This window comes from Dipodomys merriami, unplaced genomic scaffold, assembly GCF_024711535.1.
Source record: "Dipodomys merriami isolate MVZ:Mamm:240054 unplaced genomic scaffold, mDipMer1.0.p SCAF_1933, whole genome shotgun sequence".
In the NCBI taxonomy this organism is placed as follows: Eukaryota; Metazoa; Chordata; class Mammalia; order Rodentia; family Heteromyidae; genus Dipodomys; species Dipodomys merriami.
The window spans coordinates 48,027-66,497 of NW_027203308.1; the positions used below are offsets into that span (position 1 = coordinate 48,027).

At 41.4% G+C, this 18,471-nt stretch overlaps 1 long non-coding RNA gene across 8 annotated transcripts in view; it reads right to left on the reverse strand.

Annotated features, from left to right (window-relative positions):
- Window positions 1-1,587: 1,587 nt before the first annotated feature.
- The window catches only part of LOC138831350 (uncharacterized), a 34,116-nt gene continuing 17,232 nt past the window's right edge, over window positions 1,588-18,471 (reverse strand). For 4 of the 8 annotated variants that reach the window (XR_011373266.1, XR_011373261.1, XR_011373264.1 and 1 more), the window contains 3 exons: window positions 13,289-13,509; window positions 11,429-12,202; window positions 1,591-4,435 (listed from right to left, as the gene is read on the reverse strand). This is a non-coding gene — a long non-coding RNA (uncharacterized lncRNA). Of the gene's footprint in view, window positions 4,436-9,086; window positions 9,212-11,428; window positions 12,203-13,288; window positions 13,510-18,471 lie in introns of all 8 variants that reach the window. The other 4 variants (XR_011373263.1, XR_011373265.1, XR_011373262.1 and 1 more) reach the window with 4 other exon arrangements.

The window sequence follows — 18,471 nt, forward strand, 5'->3', positions numbered from 1 at the left end:
AGAGCTGAAGGAAAGGGCTTAGGCCCAGAGTTCAAGCGCCACGACTGACCTAAATAAATAAATCAATAAATCAATAAAATAAAGCATAGACTATACTGAAGAGTGCATATGATAATTTCTAACTATAATACTCTCATGAAATTGGGTTTTACAGAAACATCTTGATTGCTTTGCCAAAGCAAAGGATAAATGATTTAAATAAGCTACCTAACATCTCAGAAGGAAAATGTTACTGGGTTTAGATCAACTTCATATACCCAGTACTGAGGAAATAAGTTTCAGAAATGGCAGAGGCAAAGTATTATAAAAATCACTTTATCATGAGGTACAACCAGGTTGCCTAGATCAACCTTGCAGGAAAAAAGGGATGAATGAAAAGCAACTAAGGCTTCTAAAATGAGCCAGTTGGTGGTGCTTTATGCTTGTAATCCTCAGAAGCCTGAAAGCAGAGGGTTTGGATTCAAAGCCTTCCCAGGAAGAAAACCTTTTTCTCTGCAACCAGCAGATAGAAAACATCAACTCTGTGCCTACAGCCCAGCTGGATGCCTTCTTCCCACAGAGCTCCAGACAACCAAGACCCCTCATCTGAAATATTGTCAAATATATTAAAATATTATCTCCTGTTTGGGAGATAATATTTGAAAGATATATCAAAAACATTTCACTGACTTCTAAAGAAAGAGTGAAAGAGGAAATATGTGCTCACTAAAGGGTAAGTTACCTACCAAAATGATATTAATATGGCTAGATGCCCATTTGGAAACTTATCCACTCAGCCATCTTTCCTCACATCTTGTCAGTTAGCCTGAACTGTCAGATTTTTGGATGCAAGGGATGTGTATGAGTATGTAGGTTGTAAAAGTAATAATGAAAAGCTAGACACTGGAGGCTCAGGCCTGTAATCCTAGCTACTCAGAAGGCTGAGATCTTAGGATCCCAGTTCAAAGCCAACCCATGCAAAAAGACCCTTACCTCCAATTAACCAGCAAAAGACAGAAAGCTGAGCTGTGGTTCAAAAGGCAGACTACCAGCCTTGCAACAACAACAAAAGTTAAGGGACACCATCCAGGCCCTGAATCCAAGCCTCGGTAGTGGCTCTCACACACAAAAAATAACCATGATACCACCAGAGGATGTGCATATCTTAGGGAAGGATGCAGATGGATGGGATGATGAATGTATTGTAGCCCAGTCTGTGAAAAACGCTAGGTGAAATCTTTCCTCAATACATCTTCATTTCCCTCTACACATTTAAAATCACACACACACACACCCACACCCACACCCACCCACACACACACACACACACACACTTACATGATTATATTTGTCTATATAATTATGTAAAATACATATCATACACACTTGCTTCAGAATTTTGTCCATCTTTTGGTTTTATAGGTAGTACAATATATCCAGGGTTTGGCTCATTCTTGTAATTTCAGCTGCTCATGAAGGTGGGATCTGAAGATCACAGTTTGATGCCAACCCAAGGAAACAAATCCTCAAGATTCTTATTTCAATTAAGTAGCAAAAAGCCAGAAGTGGAAATGTGACTTAAATGACACAGTGACTGCATTGAGCACAATAATCTAAGCAAGATACCAGACCTCCGTTCAAGCCTACGTACTTGCCAACTACCACTCCAAAAGCCAAAATCCCCAAAAGACCAAACCAAAAACATGTCAAAATATTTTATAACTTTTGAAGCAAAATCCAATGAGGCAACGTAGTTTGTTGAAGATTTGGTGGTAAAATGTTGAAAAACCCCAAATTCCACATGTGTTTAAATGATGCAACAGACAAGCAACCAAGTAAAAATTTCCCAATAATGTTCCTTAGTATTCACTGGGACCCTTGACAAAGATTTTTTTGTATGCTTTTCAAAAAATCAGTTAATTTTCAGTAGTATAAATCTTTATTATAAGTTATAGAAGTTTTTTAAAGTTCCAAAGTGAATTGAATGTAAAACAAAAAGCACTTAATATTACCAGTTTCTATGACTCTGGTAGAAAACATGTAGTACTGTGGCCTTTATGAAGGAAGAGAGGGAAGACTGATCATGAAATGTTGGGAAGAAGAGTTTCCAATTGACTGTTTGAAACCCAATCTTCTGCTCCCTACCCCAACAGGCAGAGGCTTGAACTCAGGGATTAGGTGCTGTCTTGAGCTTCTTCTGCTCAAAGCTAGCATTCTACCACCTGAGCCATGGCACCACTTCTAGCCTTTTCTGAGAAGTTTGTTAGAGTTGAGAGACTTACGTACTTTTATGTTTGGGATTGGCTTCACATCTCAGTCTCCTGAGTAGCTAGGATTATAGTTGTTAGCTTCCCATGCCTGGCTTACATTCCACACTATTGAACACATAAAATTCAATTAGGAGGCTAAGATCTGGAGAATGGTGATTCAAAGCCAGGCCAGGCAGAAAAGTCTGCAACTCCATCTTCAACAAGCAAAGAGCTGGACTTGAGCAGTGGTTCAAGTAAGGTGAGTATGAGACCCTGATTTCAAATACCATTATGGGCAAAAACAAAACAAAATAAAGCAATGTCCCAAATTAAAATAATAAAATTGCTCAAAACCAAAATAATGGTCATTAAATAAGGGTTTGAAAAGTAGAAAACAAATACAACCCTCCATAAATCCACATATAAAAATCTTCCAGCCAGATACCGGTGGCTCAAGCCTGCAATCCTAGCTACTCAAGAGGTTGAGATCTGAGGATCATGGTTCAAAGCCAGCCCAGGCAGGAAAGTCCCTGAGACTCTTATCTCAATAAACTACTCAGAAAACCAGAAGTGGCACTGTGGCTCAAGTGGTAGAGTGCTAGCCTTGAGCTGAAGAACGAGGGACGGTGCTTAGGCCCAGAATTAAAGTCCCATGACTGACAAAACACAAAACAAAATCCAAAAAACAATAAACAAAAAAGAAACTTTCACAAAATATTTGAAATGGGTGAATTTTCAATAAGGAAACAACATTTTTCTTTCCTTTTTTTTTCTTGCAACAGCAAAAGAGATGGTTTATTGTACATGTGTCACACTTGGCCACAACTATGAACAGAACTAGTCCAGAATGTCACAGGTCCGGGGCACAGGACCATCAGGGGATGCTTGGTTATGAGCAAGGTGTGTCTTTCAGAGATGATCTTGGCAATGAAAGTTCTGGATCCACTGGGAAATCACAGCGGCATGCAGTCCAACATCTCAGCATCCCAGCCTATGGCATTCCTTATTCCTCCTGCTCCTCTGGCCTCGATGGATGCACAAACTGGTTTACTTAGACCTCTGCCTCCTCTTTCTTCTTTTGCCCTTCAGCCTGCGCATTCGCTTCCTCTACTTGGCTCTCATGGTGCTGTTTTTTCTAGGAAGATGGTGCTAAGGCAAAGAGCAGGAAACAACATTTTTCTACCTAAAGATGTCTGTGGGGAGAACAGTGGAAGAAATAGATTTATTCCCAGATATTTAGACCAACATGCCAATTCTGATATATCTATGATGATAGAGACTAGCTTTAGAATGATAAAAATAAACCAAAGGATTACATCCCAAAGTATTGGACAAGGCTAACAAAACAGAGTAGGGCATCAGGGTATAGGGTAAGAGCTATGTAGAAAAACTAGTTGTTCCTACAATGAAAAGTATTACCAGGCCTAGCAATTCAAGTTCGCCATACCAAGTAGATTTTGAAAAATAGTCTGTTACTTATTATATTAAAGAAAAATTTAAACTTGTAGGCTCTTCAACTTTATATCAGACAACCTAAACTTTGCTCAGTGGACTTGGTACTTAATATTTGGATCATCAAGTGCCAATTCCAAATTTAATTATACAAATAATAACTCTACTAATAGAGAATGTTAATGGTTTCTTATAGATGGAGCTGAAGGTAAAACTGTTGAGACTTTTCCCACGGAAGAGACTATTCTTATTACACCTCTTCCCATGGTCTTCCAACTGCCTCAGTTCATTAATTTTTTTTTTTTACAAAACTCGAAAATTTCCACTTTATTCACCCAGATGTCTTTTTAACACTTCAAAGGCTGTTTTTGAGAAATAATAAAAATTTCAAAAGCACAAAAAATGCCACCCAAGTTAAGAAGTTTTGAGATCAAGCAGATGAAAGGGAAAATTTGAGTAAGGAGCGAGTTTAGTGTCCTAGCCATGACAAAATCCTAAGAGTTAGTGAGTGAACACATGACTCTGCACATATCCACATAGTTGAAGTCACATGATGATTCTGGCTCCTGGTCCTCCTCTTTGCCTTCCTGGTCTGACACACCATTCTCTGGGATGCTGAGCTCTTCTTTAGGCTTTCTTCATTCCCCTCCAGTAACTCCTGCTTTATAGGCTTGCACAAGATAGGCTTTTTCTTCATTTTGACATTTGGTTTAGGTTGAGAAAGCTATTTTTTTCTCCAATTCAATGCTGTTTGCCTATAAAAATCACAATAAGAAAAACCCAACTAAGACAAGCATCCTTGGTTAAAGGCATTCTAGGTTGTAATCTCTGAACTTTTAGGACCTACTTTACTCTTGGCTTTGACTGTCTTTTGTCTTCCTTCTCAATCAAACTCCCCCCACTCCCACTCCTAGGGCTTGAACTCAGGGCTTAGAATCTGTTCTTGTTTGCTTTTTTTCCCCCTCAAGGTTAGTGATTTTCCACTTGAGCTGCAGTTCCACTTCCATCTTTTTGGTGATTAATTGGAGATAACTAAACCATGATGCTCAGATCTCAGCCTTCTGAGTAGCTAGGATTACTCAATGAATTTTCAGGAAGAGGCATCATGATGTTATGGGATTTCATGAAGTCATAAATATGATGATACCCAAAACCTTGAACAAGGACATTCTCAACTTCACCCCAGCATAACCATTGAAGTGAGGGATTTTAAACACTTATACATTAGTACTGCTCATCCTCCCCTCAGACTTCAGGATCACACATCACATTTGACTATCAAGCCTCACTGGTTACCTGGAACTCGCAACAACATTTTCTGCTTTCCTTTTACTTGGAGACCTGAAACTTGAAGATTAGGATTTACTTTGTTCAATTTTGAGTCTCCTCGGTATTTTTCTTTAATTTTTGTTAATCAGTTTTTAACTTGAAGTGATACTCTGCTAAGATCAAGGCAACCTAAGACATAGCATATCATTTTTAATTGTCTCTTTGCTTAGTTTACTTTAATCAAGGGATTAAGAAAGCTATTATAAGGTTTTTGGTGGGGGTAGCATTGTGAGGGGAAGGGCAAATGGACAAATGTGGTGGAAGTACTTTATGTGCTCCTACAAAAGTAAACAATGAAGGTGGGGGAAAGTGGCTCACAACTTTAATCCCATCTATTCAGAAGCTTGTCAGCAGGAAAAATCAGTGAGTTTCATCTCCAAAAAACTACCAAAAGAAAGGAAATGGGTTGTAGCTCATGTGGTAGCATGCTAAGATTAAGCAAAAGGAGCATAGATATGGTACTCAGGCCCCGAGTTCAAGACCTAGAATAAGCACAAAACAAACTAACAAAACCTGCTGAAATTGCTTTAAGAAGGGTCTATGAGAGAAAAATGGTTAGGGTAGATTTGATTTGGGAACATTTGGTATCTGTCACAGTATATGCGAATAGATCCACTATAGGTTGCTGTGGAAATATTATTCCTTGTTCCATTATGAGCTATTTGGATTCACTATTTCAGTGTGAAATGATATTTCTTGAGAGAAAATTGTCAGTTTGGAGCCCAGCACTGCTGGATCATGCCTATAGCCTTAGCTGCTCAGGAGGTGGAGATCTGAAGACCAATGTTTGAAGCCAGCCCATGAAAGAAAGTCCATGAGACTCATCTCCAAAAAACTACTAAAACACTCCTGGAAGTGGTGCTGTGACTCAAGTGGCACAGCACTAGTCTTGAGCAAAATTAGCTCAAAGACAGCATCCAAGCCCTCAGTTCTAACCCCAGGATCAGCATATACACAGAAAAATTTTAGTATGACTTCTGAACAAGGTTTTGTACCATTTTTCCATGAGTTCATTTTCAGACAGCACTATGTTCTGTGGGAGGCTTCTGTGTTCTGGCTTACATGGCATTTCTATTAGATGATATGTAATAGGCATGTACACAAAATTCCCTCACTCAAATTATATTTTTCAGTTAACAATCTATTATGGGAAAGAATTGAATTTCCCCATTTTTTAAGTACTCAATGAATTTAACAGTATAAATTTGTAGATTGCTATTTAAGTTATATTCAATTTCTATTAATTTACTCTTTTAAAGTTCTTATTCTTAGTTTATGTAAGTATGTATGTATGTATGCATGTATGTATTTTGTTGGCCATGGGGTCTGAACAAAGGGCCTGGGAGCTGTCCCTCAGCTTTTCAGCTCAAGGCTAGTGCTCTACCACTTGAGCCACAGTACCACTTTCTGCTTTTCTGCTTATGTGGTTCTGAGGAATTGAACCCAGGGCCTCATGCATGTGAGGCAAGCACTCTACCATTCAGACACCTTCCCAGCCCCTCTTTGTTTAGTTTTAAAGTGCCTTTAATGACCTTTCTTAATATAAGATGATATAATTCTATAACTATATCTAGTTTTTAATAGGTTGATGATTTCCCATAGATTCACCGCCATCAAAAGATACAAAGTATTTCCTTCACCCTTAAAAGAACAGCCAACTTCTGTTTCCTCAGAAGTTGCACAGAGGTTCTTCCTGCAGAGTATCTCATACTTATATCTAACACCATGTGACAGAACAGACAATAACAATGTCTTGTTATTCTGTTATCCTCAGAAAATAAAATGCTATTCAAAAAGACTTTGGACCTTTGTTTCCTCATGTTATTTATAATTTAAGGGAGCTCAATGCCAGACATTACTATTTTCTGTAGTTGTATGTTACAAGATCTACATTCATTCCCATGGAATATTTTATTTTTGTTGGGTGTGGTGGTCCTTGTACTAGGGCTTCAACTCAGAACCTGGTAATGTCACTTCAGTTTTTTGCTCAAGGCTGGGACTCTTCCACTTGAGCTACCTCACTGCTTCTGGCTTTTTAGTGTTAACTGGAAATAAGACTGGGTAGGTGATGGAGTGGGTATGACTGTGATACATTGTATCCATGTATGGGAACGTCACAACCTCCTTCTTGTACAACCAATACTTGCTAATAAAAAGAAAGATAATTAGAGGTCTAATTGTTCACAGTAAGTTTCTTGTAATTTCCCTTCTTATGTCTTTCTCATTTTTTTCATGCTAGCATGTGCTCAGTGCTGACCCTTAGCTCTTTTTCTTATGGCTAGTACTTCAGCCACAGCTCTAGTTCGTTTTTGCTAGTTAATTGGAAGAAAGAAACTATCTGATATTTGTGCCTAGGTTGTCTCTGAACCTCAGTACTCAGATCACAGCATCCTGAGTAGCTAGGATTACAGGTGAGAGCTACTCAGATCCTTGTTGTCTCCTAAATTATCCCATGTCCATTTCACAATGGCAGTCCATTTCCATGCTTCCCAGCTTTGCAGAAATAGCTTAATTATAATCCAACACCAAGTCTAACCTCACCACAGATGCTATTTTTTGTGTCATACTCTGACTATAGACACCCTTCTCCTGGCTGATGCATTGCAACAACCTAGATGGCTCTCATACTACGCCACAAGGATAGGAAGCCAGGAAACACTAGCTTAGAAGCTGTTAAATCAGAGGAGCAAAAAGATATCGTAGTGCATTCTGCTGTGATCTTATTCTGACTTAAACAGCCTTGTCATCTATTACCAGGAGTAGCTTTGACATCACATTCTGAGTAGTGACTGGGTGTAAGCTGGTGTGTCCGAGCTGACTATAGTATTGTCCTGAGCCTGTGCAGACTGAAGAGACAAGCCAGTGCCAGTAGCACACACATTGGAATAACAAAGCAACCTATAGTTAGGCATTGCCACTCTTTGTTCTAGAGTAATGAATGAATGACTCTCTAATTTCTTGACAAGAAATTCCTGCAGACCCATATGCAGCTGCCTCATCAGAGCAAGTAAAGAGCCTGGTGCTGCCTGGAGGAAACACTGTGAGAAGCTGCCAGAAAGCATCTGTTTACTGGACTCATGGGGCTCCTCTGTCCTCTAGAATTAATGACAAATGAGGAGCAAACACCTCCCCCTCTAGACAGACATACACAGGAAGAGCATTGCCACAGCACAACAGGGGACTCTCAAGACAAACACTTGATCTGTGCTGTCAGAACTGAGAGGTTTTTTTGGGGGGGGAGGGTCCGGTTGTGGGGCCTGAACTCTGGGCCTGTGCCCTGTCCCTCAGCTCTTCAGCTCAAGGATAGTGCTCTACCACTTGAGCCAGAGCGCCACTTCTGGCTTTCCATTTTGCTTATATGGTGCTGAAGAATCGAACCCAGGGCCTCAGGCATGCAAGGCAAGCGCTCTACCACTGAGCCAACTTCCCAGCCCCAGAGCTGAGAGTTTTTAATGACACTTCATCCCACAGTGCTCCCTAAAACCTTCATCCCAAACCTGCTCCTTTCATGTCCCTGACAATGTTTATAGGCATCCCACATCCAGACTGAAGATGTTCCTTCATGTTTGGAGTAAGTCTGATCAGACTTTATATGGATCCACTGCTCAGTCAGAACTCTCGATCCCTCCCATCCCCATTTTGATACTGTGTGTCTCTTGACCTATTCCTGTCTTCTCTTTTCAAGATTCAGTCAGGGCCGGGTACAGGTGGCTCACACCTGTAATCCTAGCTACTTAGAAGTCTGAGATCTGCGGATCGTGGTTCAAAGCCAGCTCAGGGAGGAAAGTCCGTGAGACTCCTATCTCCAATAAACCACCAGAAAACCAGAAGTGGCTCTGTGGCTCAAGTCGTAGAGTGCTAGCCTTGAGTTGAAAAGCTCAGGGACATCACCCAAGCCAAGCCCAGAGATCAAGGCCTATGACTCAAAAATAAATAAATAAATAAATAAAAGAAAGCAAAAACATACAAAGCTCAGAATGGCAAGCAGCTGAAAACAGGATGGAATAAACCAACATTATCTATGACAGTTTTCAGGTTATGCAGAGAATTGCCTGCATTGTTGAAGCCCAAACCCACCTGATAGCTGAGTTTTAGCTGGCTGGCATGCCCATGATGCCAGGTAATGATATTCACAAGTTTTGTTATATTATTGGATGAGACCAATAGGCTTCAAGTTGGGAAGCTGAAAATTTTCTATTGATCTAGAAGGAGAAATATATCAGGACAAGAAATGGGATTAACACAATGCCAAAAGCAAAAGGCCATCCAATCCAAGGAAGACAGAATAACTCTGTCTCTGAAAAGATGATTCTCTCAAAGGAATCCTGAGCTGAGTATGGTGGTCTATGTTTGCAATCTCTGAATTTAGGAGGCTGAGTCAGAAGTTAGGTTGAGACTAGCCTAAGTTCCATGCCAAGAGAAGAACACAAAACCAAACCTCATCTTACAAAATAAAAGAAGGACTGGGAATGTGGCTTAGTAATAGAGTGCTGGCCTAGCACATACATGAAGCCCTGGGTTTGGTTCCTCAGTACCACATAAAGAGAAAAGGCTGGAAGTTGTACTGAGGCTTGAGTGGTAGAGTGCTAGTCTTGAGCAAAAGAAACTCAAAGTGAATGGTGTTAGGAAAAATGTAAAATTAATGAAATAGCATCTCTCTCCCTCCCCTATATCCCTTCCTGCTTTCCTCCCTCCCTCCTTTTCTCAGTACTAGAGTTTATACAAAGGATTTCATGCTTAGGCAGGTGTTTAACTCTTAATCCACACCACGGCCTTTTTGTACTTTAGTTTTTAAGTTAGGGCATCCTGTTTTCTTCCCATCCCAGGACCAGCCTCCCATCTAGCTGAGATTATTGGAATCAGCCCAGCTTGATGATTGTGATCAGATCTCACTTTTTGCATGGGTTGGTCTTGGATTGCCGTCCTCTCAATCTATGCCTCCCAAGTAGATGGTACTATCATGCTTAGCCTTTAAAATGATCACTTAGAACTGGGCGCAAGTGGCTCCTGCCTGTAATCCTAGCCACTCAGGAAGCTGAGATCTGAGGATCGAGATTCAAAGCCAACCAGTGCAGGAAAGACCATGAGACTCTTATCTCCAATAAACCACCAGAAAACCTAAGTGGTCCTGTGGCTCAAGTGGTAGAGTGCTAGTCTTTAGCTGAAGAGCTAAGGGACAGCAGCACCCAGGTCCAGAGTTCAAGTCCAAAGACAGACAAAAAAAAATCACTTAGAAAGATAAAAAAAAAAAAACTCCCGAATTCTCACATTTATTTAAATAACGGCTGCCAGTCATATTTTATAAAGCACTTATGGGGCCCATGAAGTCTTTTATTTTTAAAATACAATAAAATAGTACTAGAGCAGTTGGGATAGTGTTCTGCCAGTAACACAACTCTAAGAGCCTCGGAGGGAGCAAACAAGCCGGCTACAGGCCAGCGCCGCCGCCGCTTCTTCTGAGCAGCAGTGAGAAGCAGCAAGCAGCCATGGCTGGGGCACAGGCTCCTCAGGCCAGACCCTGCAGGCAGGGCAGCCCCTCCAAATCCCCCAGGTCTCAAAGGCTCCAGCGCCGAGCTTCCTGGGCTCATCCCTAGGCTGGAGGTGCAGTGTGAAACAGCAAAGGAGCCAGCGAGACTCCTCCAGTGTCAGGGCAACCAGGCAGGAGTGGAGCCAAATGGCCAAACTTGCAGCAGCGACTGCAGCAGTTGTTGCTGCCTCTTGCAGCATGGGCCAGGGCTCCTGCAGCTGCTCAGGCACAGCCAGAGGCAGAGAAAAACTCCAGGACTGACACAGCCTCCTTCCACCCAATCTGCCTAAGATCTGGGAGCTGGATCGGGAGCAAAAGGAGAGGGGTTCATATGGGTGTTGGAGGCATAGGCCTGCAAAACCCCATCTGAGCACCTGTGTGCTCTGAGGGTGCATGCAGGCATGCATTCCTTCCTTCCAATTTATTTATTTTTGTTGGTCGTGGGGCTTGAACTCTGGGCCTGGACGCTGTCCCTCAGCTCTTCAGCTGAAAGCAAGTGCCCTACCACCTGAGCCACAGGACCACTTCCAATTCTTCTCGGGGAGGAAGGGTCACCCTTTCCTCCATGCTGGCCAAAGGTTCTGCCCCCGGTGCAAGGCTCAGGTAATGGTTTGCAAAAAGTACCATTCGTGCTTCATCTTCTTAATCATGTAGAACAGCACCTGGAGACCCCCCCTATGTGTAATCAACTGTGCTTTACCTGCTTTTACAACCTTGATTAGTGGAACTGCTCCACTTTTGTTGACAAGGATTAGCTTTTTCTGTTTAAACTCTCATTGTCTGTGCTCCCATAAAACTGTTTAACTCTCTGCCCCTGACTGAAGATTTACTTCTCCTGCTTGTGTGCTGTATATAAACATGTGATGTTCCAATAAATTTTGTCTATACTCACATGGTGTAGTCCCTTCTTGCCTATACCACACATCGTGTTCCCAGATCCCGTTGTGGAAACAGCAACAGATGGGGTTATGCCGGTTGATGCCTCTGACATCTCCCCCCTTTTTTGTTTTTTAAGTACAACCGTAAGCAAGAGATCCTTTGCAGAAGGGATTTGCAGAAACTATTTTGGAATGTAGACAGCAATATCTTGACAAGACATAATGCAATCAATCCTGTAGAAACACTATGGGTAAAACTGTGCCACCAGGTATGAGGGTCCAATTGGTTTAGCACAGATGCAATTCCCTCAGCCAGACCTTCATATCCCACGCCAGGGAGTTGTGCCAAGAAAGTCTCAATGACTTCCTGCTGTAACTAGTGGATGTCCCAAGTCAAATTTCCTTGCAAGACCGGCAGGTGGTAGTGAAGTCCCTGCCAAGTAATGTTAGAAGTGTTGAATCAAGTAGGAGTGATGCACAGTTTATTGAGCTCTAATCACACTTGAAGGTTAGCTGTTTCTGCAGATCAATTATCTGGTCTCCCATCCACTGCACCGTGTGTTGCAGGGTGTTCAGACGGGAATCAATGTCCTGTTTAATATTGTGCTGATGAGTCTATAGCTGGTGACAGTCCAGCCACTTCTCTACAAAGTCCTTGGTTTGGATGGAGGAATGCAGGGCCACTCCGGCAGTCGCAGCAGTCATGGTGATAGCAGTCATTTCAAGGATCACAGCTACACTCAGACCCAGGAATCTCCTAGTTCTCTTCAGCAGTTGCTGGAAGACTCCTGTCAACAAACCAACAGTGGGGCTCTCCTGCCAAGGTCGGGTGAGATTAACAGGCACCCAGACCCCTAAGCGAGATCTTAATATCAGGAGAGACTGAGAAGGCATTTTAAAAGAAATAGTATGATTTAAGCATGTAAAGAGTCCAGGCTGCGTGGGTTCTCATTGATTGACACTGTCCCTGTGGGCTAGTACATAGGAAAGTTTAATACAACCCTGTACAGTAAAAGAATGGTTCCTGTAAAATGTATAATTTGCCTCATGGGCCCTAGTAAAGTGACCAACCCAATTCTGAGTTGTATAAAATTGCGTGGCAAGTTTTATAAATGCCACTGCTCAGGCCCTAAGTGTCCCCTGAAATTTATATGTGGCCTATGAGGCACAAGGCCTCCATCATGTCAGGTGAGCAAGCCAATGGGTTCTACATGATTTATAACTCCATTGTATAGACGTCACCATCAGAAGAATTATTAGTATACCAATCACCAACATGCTTTTCAGAATAATTGGCAATGAAACATCCATGAGGACCTCAATCTATAAATGAGATGTTATCATTATGCTGTATAATCTTTCCTCTAGGGTTTTGACACTGAGACCACTGAATAGAAACATAAACAAAATTCAATAATTAATGTCCTGTCATACTAGGTTAGGTGGTTGCCCAGTCTTATTTGTATAAGAATGATCCTTACCAATAAAATTTAAGGAAATTGTGCTGAATCGCCCCATATGATTGTTGATTTTATCATCAGGCAAGATGTATGCCCATACCTGTCTTCTGGTTGGTAAGCAAGGTGATGTCCCTAAACACAGTGGTAAAGACTCAAATCCTAAGGAAATAATATAAGGTATTCCTTCCTCACCTGGATGATTAGGGTCTGCATGATCCCATGGTGGAGGAAAATACGTGCTGTCATTTGTGTACGCCACTGGACCTTGGTCTAGCTAATCCACTAATTTTAACAATGGTGGGTGAGTGATATAGGCCCAATATGCATGTTCACTACCCACTGCAGAAGTATTCACAAGCAGTGCAATCATGGCCAAAACAGATATTCAGGTATTCTAGGGGTTTTTGTACTGACCAGGGTGGCTTCGGTCTTGTGTCAACACCTTATTCTGACCCCATGTTGCTGGGGTCAAGCTGGTTTTCTTAAGATAAGGATGATGGCTTCCTCCGGACTTCAACCTTAGGTATGCAAAGCTGCTTACTAGATCTTCTTCCTCAGGGTTGTGTTGTGTTGTTTTTGCTTCTCTGGAGGTCGGATGAGTCAAAAAGGGACCCAGATGTTGCCAGTGGATCCATCTGGAATGATAGAAACACTGTTTTCCCTTATGGGGCATTAGTCTTAGTCTTCATTGATTAAATTTTTTAAACCATATGGGAATAGATAGTGAGATGCTGCTAGAGGGATAAAATGCTTTTCAGCTTTAGTGAAAGGATCACTTTGAGTGAAATTTTAAAAATTTAGAGTAAATAAGGTTAAGGCAAAAGTTTCCCTTAGGGATTCCCCTTTTTTGTTTTTTTAATAATTGAAGCTTAAATGTTTTATGGGTGTGTAAACAGTTGGCATTAGTCTACACAGGTTGATTAAAGAAGTTTTACCTAGGGACTAACTTTAGTAAACTCTCCTAATATTTTTCTGATTGTACACTGGCTTTTATAATATAGTGTGGGGTAGTTTGTCAAGGTGACAACTTTTTACTAATTACATTTTATTCCAAACTAGAGTTTAGGCATAATTTTTTAACTTTTCATAACTGTATGGACCCTTTTTGGGGGGGGGGCTATAGCAGCATAGCCTGTTTAGTACTTTGGTTTGTAAAAGATTTAAATAGTCTAGGATGTTTAAAGGTAAGATCCATAAGAAGTTCCACTTGTAGGTGTTCAGTGGCAGTTTTGTAATTGACAAACAAGTTATAAAAGCAGAACGAACAGTTAGTGATTACAAATTGCATCAAGGCAAATAGGGTGGTTAAGTCCACACAACTGCCTGTAGACATCCTGGTATCTAGGCTGGAGATGGGGGCATTGCACCCAGTTTCAAGGCCTGGAGGTGGGACAAGTCTTACCTTGAAATCCTAGGAAAACATTACCTCCCCAAATACGCCAAAGCATTGTTTAGCTCCTCAAATAGCCTAGGAGGGAAAGGCCATCCTTTGGAATACAGATGTTTAGTGTGGCTCCTGGTGCTTAACTCTCTACTTAAGCCCTTATCTTCGAAAATTTAACATTTGGTCTAAATCTTGATATAAATGATCTTTTTAGTAATTATCAGACCACAATTTTGTTTTATTTTGGTGTTTATACCAATGTTTCTCTCCTTACTTGGGACTTATTTGTCTCAGTTAAATTTGAATTTTCTCCTTCCTTGTTCTAATTAATACCCTATCTGTTTACTTTTGATCTGGTCCTAACAATTTCATATTTTATTCTTAAACAAATTTATTTGGTTAGTGTCAGCCCAGAATTTACTGCCAATTATGGTTTTAAGCATATACAGAGCAGTTTGGATTTAAGCTATTCCCCACATTTCACAACCTCAGCCTTTTACAGCCAACTATTACAAATGGTTGACAAGTTCTTGCCCAGTTAGGCATGCTTATAAAGTAGCTTGCCATGACCTCAGCTCTGATCAATTTTAGAAGAGCCAAACATTATTGCCAAAGTCCCAGGAGTGCTTCTTTCTTTGTTAGGGTAAACGCAACCTTGACATTTCCCTTGGTCACTGGACTTGAACTTAGTGCCTGAGTGCTGTTTTTCAGCTCTCCAGTGCAAGGATTGCACTTTGCCACTTCGGTCTCCAAAGCAACTCTGCCCGCTTTTTTGGCACTCTGCTGGCTAGTTAGAGATGATAATCTTTCTCTGCCTGGACTGGCTTTGAACTGCAGTTTGTAGATCGCTCACCTTTGGTCCTCAGCTCCACCCTCATCTGGGCCCCCTCCCATTTCTGGAGTTCCCTCCATACAACTGGTCTCTCCCTCTCTCCACCCAGATCCACCTGAACTCCCATCTACCTCACTTCCTTTTCTCTCAGATACTTCTGCTACCAGGATGATGATGGAGGTCATGTGCTCCCTCTTGGGGGAAATATGGCTCCTCTAATAAACCTTGTAATAATCTTTCTCCTTTGCCTGCCTGCCTCTGCATGGTCCCATAGGATGGATGTGTCTGATCCTCTTTCACTGGTGGCTCCATACTGGGATAGGTTCTCCAGTGCATTTGCTCCCCCTGCACTTCAGAAGGGAGTTCAAACAGCTGCCCTGGGACCTATTCTGAGATCCTTCACTCCAGTCACCAGAGGACCATCAAGGTAACTTTCTCCTGACTGAGTGCTCTACCAGCCCATCCAGCCCCACTAATTAATTCCCACTCCAGGGTAAGTGACAAGTTTGTCTGAGGTTGGGGTTTCTGATTCCAATATCAGTGGTAAGGCCACCTGAGCCTTTCTGGGCTAACTGAGCCCCACCCTCACCATCTGACCAAAAACTTGGCCAAGTGCTGGAATTAGCCACTAGAGGCCTACCATGGCCCAAGGACCCACCTTGGACCAACATAAGGACAGTCTCCACTGGTGGGGCCACCACCTATTTAGGAGCCAACCTGCACTGCAGAGGACACTCTACTCTAGGCACATGGCTTCAGGTCACTTACCATGGGAAGGACACTAAATTTCTTTACATTAAGGCCACCTGGCCTTGGAGGGCTGTTCAGTCCCCATCAGTTAAATTTGGCCCCACATTTAAAACTCCACTTCTGAGAATGCTTGAGCAAGTAGCTCTCTCTCTCTCTCCCCCTCCCCTTAAACTCTGCCTCTTGCCAAAATTACCTGCTTGTAACCTCTTTCACAAGTATTTCATATGCTAAACGCTTTGGTTAAGCCCTGGAAGAATGTAACCAGTAATTGCTTGTTTCTACTCATTAGATAGGAAATGGGTGAGTTTAAGTCTAAACTCCCCGAAATAAAGGCCAACAAGTTTGGATATTACCAAAAATGTATTACTCTTCTCTCTAGCATTGAGCAAGTGGTGGATGTGCCAAATTGGCATCTTGGTACTTCAGCTTGGTACTACCCCTCCCCCCTCCCCTGTCCTGTGGCGCCATTATGCTAGGCCAAGTGTATGTTCCTATTGCCTCCTGTTCACTAGGTTTCTTGTTGGCAAAGTTTTGTATTTTAAACTGACCACATGGTTCCATCATAATTAGAAAAGTAGTTCCACTAAAATTTCAAAACTTTAAAAGTCTATTTTAAAATCTAAGCACGCTCTATTATCTGTGCACAAACATTTCTGTCTGTGTCTTATTTGACTATATGTAAGTGATTATGGTTTCAAGGTTACTCTGCCTACTAAAAATCTTTGTCAATGGAAGCTGTGAATTAATCTAAATTGCTTTAAAACTTTGTGACCTGACTAAGCCAAAGAAAAAACAGGCAGTTTTAAAAGACCTTGGAAAAGGACTTAAAAAAGACAATGTCCTTTACAAAGTAAATGAAATTGGTAACTAAGTTGGCTGTGAATTATGTCATTCCTATGTCCATCTATGCTAAGAGTTAACTATTGTACACTGACCATGGCTAGTAAACTAAAGCTAAGGGTTTGATTCTCTAGTTTTCTCCCCTGTGTGCCGATCAACTTCAATTAAGATCAAGGGACCAGAGTGACTAGGCCCAGGCACAGCTGCCTAAACCAGTGGCACCAGCCTGCAAAAGCCAGTGTAAACCAGGTCTCTAACCAGTATATGTAGAAATATTGCAGGTTACCAACAGGAGGTGCAACAGTCCATACATGCTGGGAGATGCCACAGTCTCTCTCAGACTCTGGCCTTGCTTCATCTCACATGACCAAAAGCCTGTTAATTAAGGGTAAAACACAAGCCACATTAGATATTTGGATCTGTAAATGTTCATCGCCAGAAGTTAGACCATACGGGGTCTATGAGCAAAGGATAGAAATTGATTTCTATACTATTTTACAATTGGAGGTAAATTCCTAAAGGTAACTCAGACTGCAGAAAAAAAATGGCCACTCTTTCTATTCACTGCCCACAGGACAGCCTACAGGCAAAGAATATACAGCCCAGTGTTTCAATGATGCATTTAAATGCAAATTAAAATAACTTTACAAAAAGGATTTAAAATGACATCCCCCTTGTAAAAATTTGAGAAGTTGTGGGGAGTGGCTGGCCTCCCAGACAAGTTTAAAAGATAAATTTTTCCTAAAGGTTTATTTCAAAGTAAAAGTATTCTAGTTTGCCCTTAAAGTTTTTTGTAACAGTTGCCAGAAGGCCCACAGTAAAAGATAGGGCAAGTTTGTCAAATGTAATTTAATAAGTAAAACCATGCTTATAAAACTACTTCCAATGACCATCTTTGTTGCTTTTAGTTGGAGTAAAAGTGACTGTTTGTAAAAAAAAAAAAAAAAACTCATTGATCTGCAGTTCGAAGCCAGTCCAGGCACAGGCAAACTAAAGTCCCTGTGAGATTGTCATCTCTAATCTGCCAACAGAGTGCTCAAAGCTGAGTTGTTTTGGAGTTTAAAGTGGCCAAGTGCTAGTCCTGAGCTGGAGAGCTGAGGGACAGCACTCAAACCCTGAGTTCAAGTCCAGTGACTGACCAAGGAAAGTGCCAAAGATGTATTTATCCCAACATAAGAAAGGCACTCCAGGGACCCTGACAATGTTAAAACATCCAGATGCAATTACTAACAAATGTTTGGATGACAAAAGTGGTATCAGGTCCTGAGTTACTTGAGCTTGGTCCTCCAAAAAATTGATCAAGCCAGAAGGTCATAGAAAGATAAGTTTGTAAACATGCCTATCACCCATGTTGGTCTAACTGGGCAAAACTTTCCAGAGATCTGTGATAGTGGGTAATAAAAGCTAAGATTGTAGAATGTAAATCCCAAAACCCCTGTATCTCCTCAAAGTCCTAATTGGCAGTAACTTTTGAGCTGGTTAAATTCATCTGTTGAAAAGCTTGTAGAGCTGAGATTATGTTCCTATTGAGATCTGTCTAAAGGCCTACATAGGTAGGCATTCCTCTGCCAGACAGAAAATGCTTTTATAAACCAGGGTGTTAAACAGGCTATGCTGCTGTAGCCCAAGAAAAGGCCTGTACATTTGTTATAGGTTAAATGTTGTCTATAAGCCACTTTAAGCAGGCTACCCAGAGGCAGTGGGTCATAGAGTGCCAATCAGTCTCAGGTTAAAAGCATCTACTGGGCTTTCTTTTAAAAATCTCTGACAAGTAATTGTTAGTCAATTGTG